The sequence below is a fragment of the Schistocerca nitens genome, chromosome 11 (assembly GCF_023898315.1).
Source record: "Schistocerca nitens isolate TAMUIC-IGC-003100 chromosome 11, iqSchNite1.1, whole genome shotgun sequence".
Lineage (NCBI taxonomy): Eukaryota > Metazoa > Arthropoda > Insecta > Orthoptera > Acrididae > Schistocerca > Schistocerca nitens.
The window spans coordinates 13,023,451-13,038,687 of NC_064624.1; the positions used below are offsets into that span (position 1 = coordinate 13,023,451).

At 43.1% G+C, this 15,237-nt stretch overlaps 1 protein-coding gene across 1 annotated transcript in view; it reads left to right on the forward strand.

Annotated features, from left to right (window-relative positions):
- LOC126213537 (speckle-type POZ protein-like) overlaps nucleotides 1-15,237 on the forward strand; it is a 679,117-nt gene that overhangs the window by 127,131 nt on the left and 536,749 nt on the right. The gene's annotated exons all lie outside the window — the stretch shown is intronic.

Genomic DNA, 15,237 nt, shown 5'->3' on the forward strand with positions numbered 1-15,237 from the left:
AAAACATTCTGTCTTCATCCTCTTCTGCTTGCCGCTCCCGTAATTCTCTTTGCTGAATACTCGCATTAAGCAGCTTAATCTGTCAGTCTTCGTCATCTTCTTTCCTCCTTTTTCTATTTCTTCTTAACGGAACCGCACCTGCACGAGATGCAGCTTCTTCTTCTTCTTCTTCATTTTCGTGCGGATCCTCAGCTTGTTCCGATTCCCTTATGCTGACAACGGTCTGAAGGAACGACAGTTGGTTAAAGTAAAGATATTGGCTCTTCCTTGTGGCACCCGATCCTGACTTCAAGGATTTCCTGCGTTGTAGCTCACGCGCAAAAGAGCCTCTGACACTCTTCCACCTCTTCTGCAACGCCAAGCCTGCAACAAAATGTATGCACGTTTTGTCACGATCCGTGTTATTTGTCAGAAATAGTCGCATCATTTTTTTTAATAAATTCAAATATACGGTGGAGACTGCATTATACGGACCTCAGTGATACGTATTCTATTCGTGATTATCCGAATTGTAGCGGACACGTCGCGCTGGTACTGCCCGCCTCAGGTTCGTGCGGTCCCTGTCCCACGCTTTTGATTATTGTTTGATTAGACAGTTGGCAATCGCGGCGCCGTGTCGCTTCAGTTCTTAAATACGCGAAAGCGCAAGAGAATGGCGTTATCACTTAAAGATAAACATGACTAATAATTCATTAAAAACAGAGCATAAATTCGTGTTGAGTTAGTCGATAAGTACGATGTAGAGTAGGTACTTTTCTACGATAAGCGACATTAAGATGAATACCTATTCAATTTTGATGTACACATGCCAACTTGATAATCTAGACGCGAGTAAACATCGAAAAGTGATGAATACAGAAAAATTAACTTTTGCAAGAGGATTTGTATTGTTGGTTTTTGCGTCCATTATAGCACAGCTCTTAATATTTCACAGAAAAGTCGTTTACTTTCATGTGGCATTTTACCTTATATAAGAAGAAAACCAGTCATACGAATCGCTTGTCGTACTCATTGTTGCCTAATTTATTACAGGTGTCCGGCGACTGGCTGTTCTTTCATGGAACTGCATTACGCATACCGTCTCGGGCACACAACAATCACAGAAATTGTTCGAGACGTGCGTATCCCGTTATGGCAGAAGCTGTATGCAAGTAAAGCTATGCCGACAACAGAGGAATGGTTAAAAATAGCAAATACCTTCGAAAAGAATGCCAACTTTCCTCACTGCATTGGAGCAATTGATGGAAAAGATGTACGAGTGATTAAGCCCGCTCACTCAGGTTCCTTGTACCACAACTACAAAAATTACTTTTCCAATGTTTTTCTCGCTGTGTGCGATGCTAACTATAACTTTACTTTCGTAGACGTCGGAGCTTATGGAAAAAGTAATGACTCGGCAATTTTCAAAGACAGTTTGTTTTACAAGAAACTAATGAACAATTCCCTGAAGATACCTAAAGCTTCACCACTGACAGAAAAACGTTCAGCTGTTTTTCCTTGTGTGTCGGTAGGAGTTGAGGCTTTTGGCACGAGTGAAAATTTGGTGCGTCCATACGGTGGAAATAATCTTAGTTACGAGAAGAAGATCTTCAATTACAGATTATCCAGGGCTAGGCGTTATGCGGAATGTGCCTTTGGTATCTCTCCAACAAGTGGAGAATCTTTCATCGACCACTAAATGTGGGCATCGGTTTTGCGCAAGATATAGTTAAAGGTCGTTGAATTTTGTACGTGCAAGAGATGGATTCGTCTATGAAGACTCACTCGAAGTAATTGGTTTTGAGAACAATGAATGTGCAGGCCATTCAGGCAGAAGCGGTCGATCTGCGCTTGCAGTGAGAGACAAATTTTCAGAGTATTTTGTTAATCAGGATCCCCTCAAATGGCAAAGTACTTACGTTCAGTACACTTTAGTAATGAAAAATAATACGTTTTTGAAGCACTTGCCGAGTTCTTTATTCACTTCCAAAGGCGATTCTTTTCCTGCGAAAATATCAACAACTTGTTCCCAACACGGTTTTTTCAGTTCGCGGTTCGAATAATCCACGGATGATGTGTCCCAAATTGCTGGTCTCGCCTGAATTTCACATATAAAAGCTTCCGTATGGAAACTATCCGTGGTGGCATACGTGCAAAACTGCAACAAACCTGAGCACAGGTGAGCGCCAGGTAGCGCGTGGCAGGTCTGCTGGCGTCCGGGTGCGGGAGCTCCCAAGAGCCGCCTTGTGTTTCATCGGCAGCGCCGCCAGCAGAGGCTTGGAGAGGCGGGTCTGCTGGCAGCGCCAGCTGGAGGCCAGGTGCGGCAGGCCCCGTCGAGCCCGACGTATTGTATCGGCCGTCTCTGCCGGCAGAGATGCCGTGGCATCCCAGTGCGGCAGGCCCTTAGCCTCCGCTTCCACTCGCATGCTAGTTGCACGTGAGCGCAGCGAATACTGAGTGCTGTTCATATCGTCACTGCCACCTGCTGTCGGGATTAATTTCCGTTTACCCTCCTCCATCTCGCGGTGTCTGTTTGTCAACAGTACCACGTCAGCTACACGTGCTCTGCAACGCGGTTCGTCTGTCCTTTGCTTGTGACGTCAGGTCACGTGCTGTCTGTCAAGTATGGGAGTTGCACTCGCCTAACAAACGTCTGTGAACTGAAGCGCAGAAGACAAGATGAAGACGGGCACACTAAACAACTGAATTAGCACACAGCGCTAGCATTTTACATGCAACACGACGCCATATTTACACATTGAAACCAAGACTCAACAATGGGATTTAGATACTACGTTGCAAGTCCTACTACATTTTGACCAAAAAAGAATTTCAAGCTGATTTTTTAAATGTGCACGTGCAAGTAAAAGGAAGAATGGTAATGTAGCTGGAAAGACAACTGTACTACTGAAGCGTCTCAACTGCATATGGAAATTTTTTCGTAACTTGCGTTTGATGTCTTGAAAGTTGGCAACTGGATGTAAAATTTCTCCGTTTTCCGCCGTCGGCTCGTCTTTCCTCTCTGAAATTTTCCTCCACAATTTTTTTAAGCGCGTAGCGTGCACATGAGAAATAAATCTTTTGTTAAATACATCTATCTATATTAGCAGCAAACACAAGTGGACTGATTTTCGTGATTTCAGTCGAGTCCTTGACCGGGTGCAAAGTGTGGTGCTATTTTTAATGTATTTATATTTTCATTAAATTATTATTCACTTGTGAAGATTCAGAAATCTGTTGTTAGTTTTGCACCACTTCTTGGCGGAAAGTGCAAAGACCTTTCAAAAACTTAAGTACTGTATGTGATAGTTTATATGTCACCTGAAATCGTTTGCAGAAGGCATAGCGTTCTCAAGATCAAGAACAGAGTTCACATTCCCACTTAATTTATTTGTGTCGTGATCATGTTGGATCACGACCGGATACGAGACATAGCAACTACGAACAGAGAAAGCTAAGGGACCAGACAGAGCTGGAAATTCTTTGCTATACTACACCTCACGTTAAAAGAAATTGGATTTAAATCACAAACAAGGTAAATAGCAATGCGCCTTCTGCCTTTAACTACGACGTTTGCCGACATGCGGTCGGTCCCTGGTAGCTGTATGAAAACTATAAAAACACCGTTATTTCTGTTGCCATTAATAGGAGATGGATACCATAGAAATACTTTAAGTAATAAGCAGGCACTACAGCATTTGAGAGCACAATAACCAATTTAATTACCTTAGTCAGTATTTCTAACAATAGGCTCCGTACATTTCAATTTTATATCTTGCTGGCTGTTTCTTTAAATAAAGTACTTTAGCATTTTCGACATTTCATCTTAGCTGCACACACAAATTCTTACATAGCAATGCACAATAGTGATATTTTATAATAACTAATTAGTGATTGCGGACCACGCCATATAAGCGTCCGCCGTCTTTAAAAAATATATCAGGACTGTGGTAACAGGAGAGCATTACAATTCTTCAGATGTCAAAAAATAAGAAACAAAAAATATCTCTATCGATACAATTTATGAACAATTCGTATTCTGCGCCGTGGCGCGTAAGATATTCTTTGAAATATCAGGTGGTCGCTGCTCAGCGACGATCTAAGAAGTTTTTGCACAAATTGTATGGTTTTTATGAACCTGCATGGTTAGATTATCGAATGCAAGGTTATTTAAGTTATCGAAACAGATACTAGTAATAAAAACTCACCCTGACTAACTAGACACACACACAGTTAGATATAAAGGGAACAGAATGAACAGACTTTACTTTCCAGTATATACTTCGTTAGGTTGGCAACGTGTTGATAAACAAAAAATGGTTCAAATGGCTCTGAGCACTTTGGGACTCAACATCTGAGGTCATCAGTCCCCTAGAACTTAGAACTACTTAAACATCCTAAGTACATCACACACATCCATGCCTATGGCAGGATTCGAACATGCGATCGTAGCAGTCGCGTGGTTCCAGACTGAGGCGCCTAGAACCGCTCGGTCACACCGGCCGGCAGATAATGTTGTGCCCCTGTGTTTTATGATTGATACCTCCAGAGCTTCAGAGAGTGTCTTTCAGTTAATATTGTCGAAACTTTGTTCTGAATATGGAAATGCTATGAACACAGGTTTTCCTTTCTCCAGTCTGTCTACTTAGCTGAGTGGTAGGAACTGTATTGTCTCTCGTGTTCAGACATTTCACAGGAATCTAACGTTGTGGTCATGTTAGTCTGTATAGCCCCTCCCCCTCTCCTCTCTACATATCGCTTCCACCTTCTAGTCTTCTCTTATTTGCTTAGTTCTGGCTTGCCAAATGAGCACTTGATAGTTGCTTCTCCTTTGAGTAAGATTTTCTTTTTTGTTTCTTATTTAATGTCGACACTTCAGTTTTCCAAGAGCAAAATCGTTGTTGCCATTTTGGATACTCTGCCAACGGCATTCTTAGACATCTCTCTTCCGCGTTGCGTAATTAATTTGCTGCGTTTTTATATTTTCTCCTGTCAATTAAATTGAACATATCATGTTGTTTCCAAGGATTTCTACTGCACTTTTTTCCGATTTACATCCTCTGCTGCATTCGTCACTACTCCTCTCAAAAATATCCGTTCGTATTGTAATGGATTGCTTCCTCTGTTTCAGTCAGTCGTTGCCTTATGATACCTTTAAGATTAACGACAAACTCTGGAACTTATTCAGGTTCCACGTCCTTTATCTGCTACCGTTTACTGCCACTTTAGTTATCATTACAGTTTAAAATCTGGTTTCGGAAACTCTGTTCCAAATATGTATTATTCTTTCATGATTCTTGAGCGAAGCGTTGCCGATGATTACGTTATTGTCTGTACAAAACTCTATCACGTGGCTTCTCCTTTCATCCCTTCCCCCAAGCCTACATTTTCTTACTATTTTCTCTTCCTGTACCAGCTACCGTATTCCAGTCTCTCGTCACATTTTAAATTTTTGTCTCGCTTAACTATTTGAGTAATCTCTTTTATCGTCGATTCTTTCAATCTGTTCATCACCTGTGGTGTAGGTACGCACGGAAACTTGTATGACTGTAGTGTTAGCTTTAACGTCGTGTCTCTCCTGGTAATGATAATGTTAATGGCAGTTTAGTGATGGAGCTGAGTGATGTGACACTACTTCACTGGTAGTCTCAATAGCTGACACTCGCAGAGTGGTTAAAATACATGATCTCAACATAGCAAATACTGAGGATCAACTGTCAGGCATTTTTACTTATAAATAAACGACTATCAGATAAACACGTAATGTACTATCATTATAGTAGAGTGCGTTTAGGTATTGCAATTTCGAGTAGTGACAGCTGTGATTAAAGTAACAGTAAGTTTGTGTTCTGGGGTGACCGCTTTTCTAAATGAGACAGCGGACAATCAGGGACGGTAGTCATGATGTCTGTTTCTGGTGGAATAAGAAAACACGAAAAATGAAATGTGTGGAAGGGAACACCGTAGTGAAAATAAAAAATTGCCATGTCCTCATCGAAATGCGTCTTTCCTTAGTGTAGGTTGGCGGCACAGTTAACGAGAGGCGCCGGGCGCTTCGGTGGGTCGGCAGTGCTTAAGATGCGAGTGCTTGCCGACCACCACAAGCACACGTGAAACAAGAGTCTTTACAGTTAGCCAGTAACAGAGCAGTGAGTAATGTCTGTACACTTTCTTTCGAAAATGAGAGTTTTCAGCCAAATGAGTACACAAGCTACGCAGTGGAGCTGTTTCAAAATCCTTGGATGGGGTGTGGAAGCGGCCAGTTAAATGAGCCCCAGTCCAACAAGAACAGGAATTCATAGAATGAGTGTAATTCTGTCGTTCGTGGAAGTACGGAAGTGTGGGGACAGTGTTTAAACGTCTGCTGTCGTTCCACGTGGCCGGACGTAACAAGGATACTTATCGCAACACCACTGCGAGCTTTGGGGAGATTAGGTTATCTGAATTACTACACGTGTGTGACACTAATACAACAGGGAGACCAGTTGTTGAAACCAGAGCTTGGTTCCAGCTGCAGATACTATAACCGTCTAATCCACTCGGTTTCGAACTTAACACGCCAAGGGTAGAGGCATGTGCCGTCTATGTCTCTATCGTCATGGTGTAAGGTAAGTTTCACATACGCCAAAGAGCAATAGATCCAGCGGTCCAGCACCGTAAAATAAAGCTTTGCTGGGCTTTGTTCTCGCGATCGGCCGTAGCCAGCTACGCGACAGGATAATATGGCTGACTTTTTTTTTTGCTCATATCGCCTCTTCAGTAAATTAGTTGTTAGCTGAATGCGGTTCTCCTCCCGACGCGTGCAGTGTCTGAAGGCCACCGACAGATGTTTTTCCTTATCCGCTACCAGGTAGGAATGCGATCCGTAGGAGCCGAAGGACAACACCTGCACACACTGCCACGAAGTAAAACAGTTTCTCACCCTGCGATGATACTCCGTGTCGATACAAAACACACGATGCAGTCAGCTTTTTCGTTACATTTTAACAATCGGTGGGTGGTGTCAGCACATCTGTTCATTCCATGTACGTGATTAAGATATCGCCTTGAGTCGAGAGGTATTTTTCTAGCCATTATACGTCATCAAAGCCACGGAGTGTAAATGCATTCCACCCCTTACCACTACGCATATTACGCATAACGCGTGTCATCCAGGTGAACATAACTACACAGAATCTCGTGCCTTAACTGGCTTGGACAAGAACGTTTTGACCGTATGTTTTGACGTGTTTTCCGGAAGATTTTCTCCCACGGCCTCCCCCTTCTCAGGAGTGCAGGGTAACGTCTGCTGGAGGCTTGTGTGGCAGAGGGCCGTGCAGGGACGTGCGGAGTGCAGAACAGCTCTGTCCGGATGCATTAAAATGGCGGAACTGGACAGCGGCTAGGAGTGTGATTCACACGTGGGGAGGACACGCGTCTCGCATCTCGCGGGACACGCGACCTTCTGCTGTGGGTGGATTTTAAAAATTAAGCCGTCGCGTCAAGTGGGAATTCACTCTCATTGCGAAGATCAACTCTGTGGTGAAAATTTCATTCTCCTCAGAAAACCGCCACGACTCGCGGAAGACTTCAAACTGCCAACGTTCCGCGGCGCTATACTCTGTTCCTCATAAGAATAAACCTGATCTAAACATTACGCCATCTATTCTCCCGCGTTTGCTCGAATCTCATTGGATTTCGTTTCACGTGCAGCGGAAGCCAAGCTGTGACCAGTACAGTCAAGTGCGATCACAAGGGTACGTTTTGTGCTGTGTTGCACACACACACAGACTGAGCTGTGACGCGGTACAACAACTTCACCGGCGCATTAAACTCGGACAGCAGTGGCCAGCTAGCGGTCCAGCCAACCTGCAATGCTGAGACCAGATGCAGTTGAGACGCAGAAAGAGACGGGCAAAGAAACAATATAGCTTCAAATGTCACTTAATTTTTAAAACGAATGAAATAATATTCGGCAAAAGTCCGGCACTGCCACGCGCTTCTTAGGCGGCGGGACGCAAAGCATAAAATGCTCTCGTTCTTACCTTACATAGGATTCCGATTAGAAACTAGTGTGATGAAAATTCCCAACGTATACACAGGGTAATTTTTGTGAGCCAGCTGTGTGTGACGCAAAACCGTACTACACAGATTTCACGGTAATGTTGAATACTGAAGCTAATGAAGGTATTGATTGCAGTCAGTCGTCAGGTAGACTCTTAGCTCCTTCCTCACCCGTATCCGAGAAATTCACTACTCTGACGACGAATCGATTAACAACAGAATCCACGAAGCCAAGCAGGCGCCGCATTTCTCCTCTTCTTTTCTGCCGTCCTGGATCCCTCCAGCCTTCGGCCCTGACATGTGAGACAGCTGCGTTTGTTAGTTCCAGTACGTCTGGCAGATTAACAGTGTTTTGTTATTTCTCGGGAAAAATCCCTTAACTTGGCCCCAGACCAGCTCTGTTGGGTTCATACTGTAATGGCACAGTGGAAAATGTTAAAAGGCAGCATTTGTATGGTGTGCTCGATGCTGTGAAAATGATTATTTTCCTTGTTCCTACGATACTTACCTACATCTGTGGTATAAAACAATGCGGATAGTGCAAATAAAGAGTATTTGGCGTTTCATTTTTGCCTTAAAAATTACATTGTTATGATTTACTAACATTTATTAACAATGCTTCATAGAATATCGATAATTAATAATTTGTATTTGAAATGAAAACAGAATTTCGTGTGTAATAATTACGAGATATAGCTATTTCAAATTGAACGAGAAAAAAAAGTGACTTGGAAGAGGCTTGAACCCGTGGACCATGATATACAGAGAATAATAATTACTAATCTGCTAGGTTACCGATATTTTTTATCTCATTTTGATTTTTGTATTCGTTCGTGGCGTACGTTCCACGGCTCTTGTTCAAGTTCATCGTTTGTCCACTGACTCAGTTAATGTTATTACAGAGGGCAGATACGACGCTGACCGAACACACTTTTTTTTTCTAATCTCATTTTGTTCGTTTTTGTTCGTTGTATCTGCTCGGGTCGTACGTCGCAAGACACCCGTTTCAGTTTGTCGTTCATCCATTGACTCAGTTTTTTTATTACAGGGGGCAGCTAACCCTTTGACCGAACACGGCGAGTTACCTACCGTGCCGGCAACACACTGAGCTACCATGCCGACATAGACGTCGACAAGGAGTGTGACTTTGAACTGTATCTAATAGAGTCCCTTGCGAAACTTGGAAGCCGATTACTTCTGTAAATTTACGAAAATCATCGAGAACAGCCTATTTCTGGGCACTTTTTAACTGTGTCCCACACGCGTGTTTCACCACGGAACAGAAAGCAGCCTCAGCCACTAACAGCGCGGCAATCAGGGCTCACCAGTACAGAGGCAGTGACTGTACACGGCTTGTGGAGTGAAAACTACGTAGCTACAGCGTGACTAACAAACACGTCGATGGCCGGTTAATACATCTGAATATCTTAAAGTTTCATTTAACGTGACTTGGTAATAAGATACCTGATACATAAGTAGGAGCTACCTCCAAGAGCGTAACAACACCAGTGTATGCGTGCTGCGGCTTCTGACCAGTCACCGCGTTTGTGTTTGTTTACATCAGGTTTATTCTTATGATGGAGTACAGCAGCAACAAAGCTCTGTGGGCTGCAGGAGAAGGAGAATTAACTGAAATGAGTTCAGCTTCTACAACTATGTGCATATATATGTTGTCAACGTCTAAATGTCCTCAAAATTAGTACAGTGCAATTATGCGGGCATGACGCTGGTTTCGTGATTTTGAGTGTCGCGTGCTGGCGTTCCTGTGTCGTGGCAGAATATAGTCGGCCGACCGGGTTGGGAGCCATTCACTGACATACGAGGTGTGGCTAGAAAAAAACCGGACTAGTACTGGTGAAACAATAAAACGAATGCAATAAGGCTGAAAGTCGCGTGGCCTGTCACGTGACTCTCGCTCCGCCTACTGTTCGAGTTTCATCTGCCTCCTGCACTCAGTCTGCCCGTGGCGTCTGTTTGAAGTAGTTGACGTTTTGTCTGTGCGTCGGAAAATGTTGAGTGTACAGAAAGAACAGCGTGTTAACATCAAATTTTGTTTCAAACTAGGAAAATCTGCAAGTGAAACGTTTGTAATGTTACAACAAGTGTACGGCGATGATTGTTTATCGCGAACACAAGTGTTTGAGTGGTTTAAACGATTTAAAGATGGCCGCGAAGACACCAGTGATGACACTCGCACTGGCAGACCATTGTCAGCAAAAACTGATGCAAACATTGAAAAAATCGGTAAACTTGTTCGACAAGATCGCCGTTTAACAATCAGAGCAGTGTCTGAGTTAACAGGAGTTGACAAGGAAACTTGTCGAACAAGTTTACCGATTTTTTCAATGTTTGCATCAGTTTTTGCTGACAATGGTCTGCCAGTGCGAGTGTCATCACTGGTGTCTTCGCGGCCATCTTTAAATCGTTTAAACCACTCAAACACTTGTGTTCGCGATAAACAATCATCGCCGTACACTTGTTGTAACATTACAAACGTTTCACTTGCAGATTTTCCTAGTTTGAAACAAAATTTGATGTTAACACGCTGTTCTTTCTGTACACTCAACATTTTCCGACGCACAGACAAAACGTCAACTACTTAAAACAGACGCCACGGGCAGACTGAGTGCAGGAGGCAGATGAAACTCGAACAGTAGGCGGAGCGAGAGTCACGTGACAGGCCACGAGACTTTCAGCCTTATTGCATTCGTTTTATTGTTTCACCAGTACTAGTCCGGTTTTTTTCTAGCCACACCTCGTACAGGATGAGTCAGGAGCAAAGGTACCTGCTTTGAGGGGTCATAGTATTAGTGATACTGAATACTACTCCGAATGGTTTCCGAGGTAGAACACACTGTTATTTATTTTCTGTAGTACCATACATTGCCACTGTTCACAATGTACCACAGTAGTGTAGAGCAAGCTGAGACGAACAGTTTGGTACGGGACACGTGTGGCCTATCAAGTCGGGAAACGGCCTCAAATTCGTCTACTAAAACTACCTAAACTACAGCGCATGCGCGTCGAGCGAGTTTTCCAACGTTCTGGCGCTCTCTTCGCACAAACCATTAGTTCTAGACAAAAAAATGAATAGGAACTGTTTTGTAGGAAATTTAATATAGCTTAATTTTGTACTGCGACGCGTTTTCGCTGGAGGGTGCGGTTTTCGCGTTATTCAGGAAAAACGTATAAAAGTGATATTAAACGTGCTCTATCTCGGAAACCATTCGGAATAGGGCATACGTCCGTATGAAGTTTTTTGTTGTGAATCAGTAATACTGTCACACCTCAAAGCATGAACCTTTCCTCCTGACTCACCCTGTCTGTGCAGCGTACGTAAAAAATGAGTAATTTAAGCACCGCTGGTTGAGCGAGGCTTACAATCCAGCTTCGTTATACAGGTTGCGGAAAAGCAATTTGACCAAAAGTGTGCGGCGAAAAGGCAGCGTGAAACATAGGAATTTGAGTACAGCAACTATGGGGTCGCAACTGCTTATTTTTGGCCTTACGGGGACGTAATTCAAAGGTCACACACGGACGTCTTTGCTCTAAATGATCGGTAATTTACAGAAAATGTGTGCGTAAACAGGCTGTTTGGACTAACCAACCGTCACGATGACAACAATATAAACTTACGGCATTATTTACACGTGTATCGTACTAAGCTGACGTAACATGCAGCACTCCATTAGAGACGAAGAGAATCAAACCTCCATGTTTCATGTTTGAACATGTCTTTGAAAGGTCAAAATGAGTGAAGAACGAGCCAACACTTAATTAACATAGGTATGTGTAGCAAATGTTCAGTATGACCACCGTTTTCATGTTGGCATAGCGCCGTAAATATTCAGCTGCCACCTCAACTCGCAATGCCGAAACCCCTTTACTCGATGCTCTCTTTCTGCCCTCCACTTTTGGTCGAGTTCTTTTTCCTCGCCCTGTATCTACCAGACGTGACACGACAGACTAATTGTCGAATTCTCAGAGGTGTAATACACTTCGTCTGTGGTAGAAAGTGTCAAAAACAGCAAAATGACAGAATGTGTTGGTAGAGATTTATAACGTTAAAGTTCAGTAGACGGAAGCTATGTAAAGGAAATGCGATACATTTACCCAAGCCGCCACGAAGTAAGCTGTAAAATACGTTTCTTGGTTACAGAAAGTCCTCTAGTAAAGAAGTGAGTACCGTGACAAGGGTGTCGGCCCCGCTACGATGCGGCGACATCTGAGAGCCTCCAGCATCGATGTTAATGAGAGGAAAGACTGCGCGCCTTTGGTCAACTGTCTAAGCAGTGAAAATGAAGCGAAACTTTAATTGGGTTGATCACATCGCTCTATAATCGGGAGTAAAGGCGAAATAATTTTATAGCGTCTGCGATGTGGAAGTGATGTCTGAGAGACTGATGGCTAGGCTGATATTAGCTGCTTCTTGTATCTCGTCATATACCTACGACACAGTAACCTATGGAACCAAGTAACCCTCATTTCTTCTCTTGACCGGAAGCAAACCATAGTCCACTTATTTACCTTTTGGCTGTAATGAAATAGTAACGCAAATTCCGGAAACCGTTTTTCTCTTAGTGACCTTGTTACATTAGTCGATTCCACTAGGGTCAACAGACGTCCCGATCTTCATGATTTTTACACGCATGGTCTCATTAAGCGACCAGGAGAACGTTCGTTGCGGAAAGAAGTGCTGGAAGCATATTTCACAGAAAAACCTTAGGAGTTCAGGGGTGGCGACCAACCTTCTCATCGAGTAAAGACACATTCCCACCTGAGAGCAGAATTGCCACTGGCAGATCGGTTTGCAGAGACATCCCCCTGTAGTCTAACTACTTGACCTTCACAGAAACTGACTGAGGACCAGATACGCTTCCCTACGTACGTATATCACCGTAATCGGAAATTCGAATACTAGAGAACAATTGTATCATAGCAAATGTCTCGCAGATGTCTTTCACTCACATTGGGGAATGATTTCGAGACAGTATGTAAACATACTTATCGCCCCGGCCGGCCGCGGTGGTCTCGCGGTTCTAGGCGCGCAGTCCGGAACCGTGCGACTGCTACAGTCGCAGGTTCGAATCCTGCCGCGGGCATGGATGTGTGTGATGTCCTTAGGTTAGTTAGGTTTAAGTAGTTCTAAGTTCTAGGGGACTGATGACCTCAGCAGTTGAGTCCCATAGTGCTCAGAGCCATTTGAACCACTTATCGCCCCGAATTGTGGAACAACTTTGCGAAGTATAGCACACTTTATAAGATGAAATGAAAATGGTTGCTATCGTTTTTGGTGGTCATCAAACAAATTGCGGGACTGTTTTATTATATAGCAAGAATGTCAAACACACTACTGTAGAACTTCGAGATGGAAGACGCTACAGAAATGTCATTAGCATGTTGTGAAAAGAGAAGAAAACAAAGCTATAAAAATTCCAAGTTTCTCGTCTGATGCCCGGTCAGCTACACACGATCGGAGAGATATCGGCCATTTACACGCTTTCAAAGTGGATGAATAACTATACTCGAAAAATGAGACGTATTAAATGGGAAAAAATTCTTCCCTTCAGAGAAGCACGGATCTTTTTAGGGTAGTTATATTCTAATAAGAAGAATGTAAGGCCAGGCTTCCTCGATTACAGGGGTAGCATTTGTGGCAGTGCAGAGCCGTTCGTGATGAATGAGATGCGAGTGTCGATGTTACGACGTCATCATAGTGTAGCAGCAAGACACGCCTGCCGTGATCTTTAGTTAATCAGGCACTGTCGCAAAGAAACTGCAGAAATACTAAGGTCTTGATAATACGAGATAAAATAACAACTTTTTCATTTCCATTATCAGCACGACAATTATAACAGCCTATTAATATGCGGACGGAATATGTAAAGGGCGACAGAACCACTTGGCAATGGAAGAAGCCGTAATAAGGAAAACATGCCAAGCAGTCAGCTTGTAAAACACAAACAAGGCGAAAAAAATTATATGTAAGTCGCAGAGTTGCTAACGGTTATATATACACCACTGAGGTTTTGTTACAGTGTGTTGATGCTAGAGGCAAACAAAAAGTGCGCGCTTGAAATTCTTAACTTCCTAAAACGAGGAAACTTTTCGAGTGCTAAATGTATTTTCTTAGTAAGGCCAATAACAGACCAAGCTCTGTCGGTTCTAAAATATATGTTAAATTTCATAAGTAGCTTTCTCCGTAAGCAAATTCGCCTCCAATGTTGGTTAGAATGCCAAAAGCGTGCGTCACAAGAATGTCGCTGCGAAATATTCCTTTTACAGTTTAACGGAATTTTGCGGCACAGTGCTGTTTTCACGGCGTTTTATAAATTGCACGTCTTATTAATTGTTCGTTTATGCATTGCTAAAGAACTGAAAGCCCTTGAACTGAGGAAAAATGTAATTACAATGAAGAGCTGAGGAAACATTTAACTTTGCAGAGAGAAAAATTACTGCCGCTTACATCAGTAAGTATCATTTTCTGGTGACGAATAAGGCAGGTAGTTTGTGCTGGAATGAACGACGACTTTTGCGATACGCTTTCCACGTCTGCATACGAGCTCTAGCCGCTGTTTCACAATAGTAAATCATTATCACGGCATGTGAACAAACCGCTGGTCGACGCTCAAGGAACACGTGTGAATGCTGACGTGAAATTACGGAGCCAGGAGATGACAAGTTTTTATATTCCGTCCATGGCTACTGCGAAAATAATGAGCTGTTTTTATATGCCGACAGATTGCGTAATTGAGCACACAACTGTCTGCTGTAGGAAGGTGGGAGTGTTATGTAAACATGACGCCACAAGTGGTTAGTGGAAGTCAGTGTCGTTTTACAGTACAGTATACAATACGTAACCTCATTTGGGAAGAAAGATAACTTTTGCGAATTTCTCTGTGGAGCCACACCTCTAAATGTGTCCTTACGCAGCCTAATCACAATTTTGTGTGCCCCACCGACGGAATTTATTGTTTACAAGTTTACTTGCTTATTACCATGCTATATGTAAAGTCTCAATGCTGTTTGCGCATTAATTAACATTTTTTCCCGTGTTCATTTACTTCATAAAACGGCATTGTTCGCGAGGAAGTTAAACTGCCGACATTCCGGAGCGCTAGTAGCAACAGTCAGTCGCTTGAGGCAGCAATATAGCTGTGTGGGCTGCAGGGCAAGGAGAATTGACGGAAAAATAAATTCGTCTTCTTTATCACT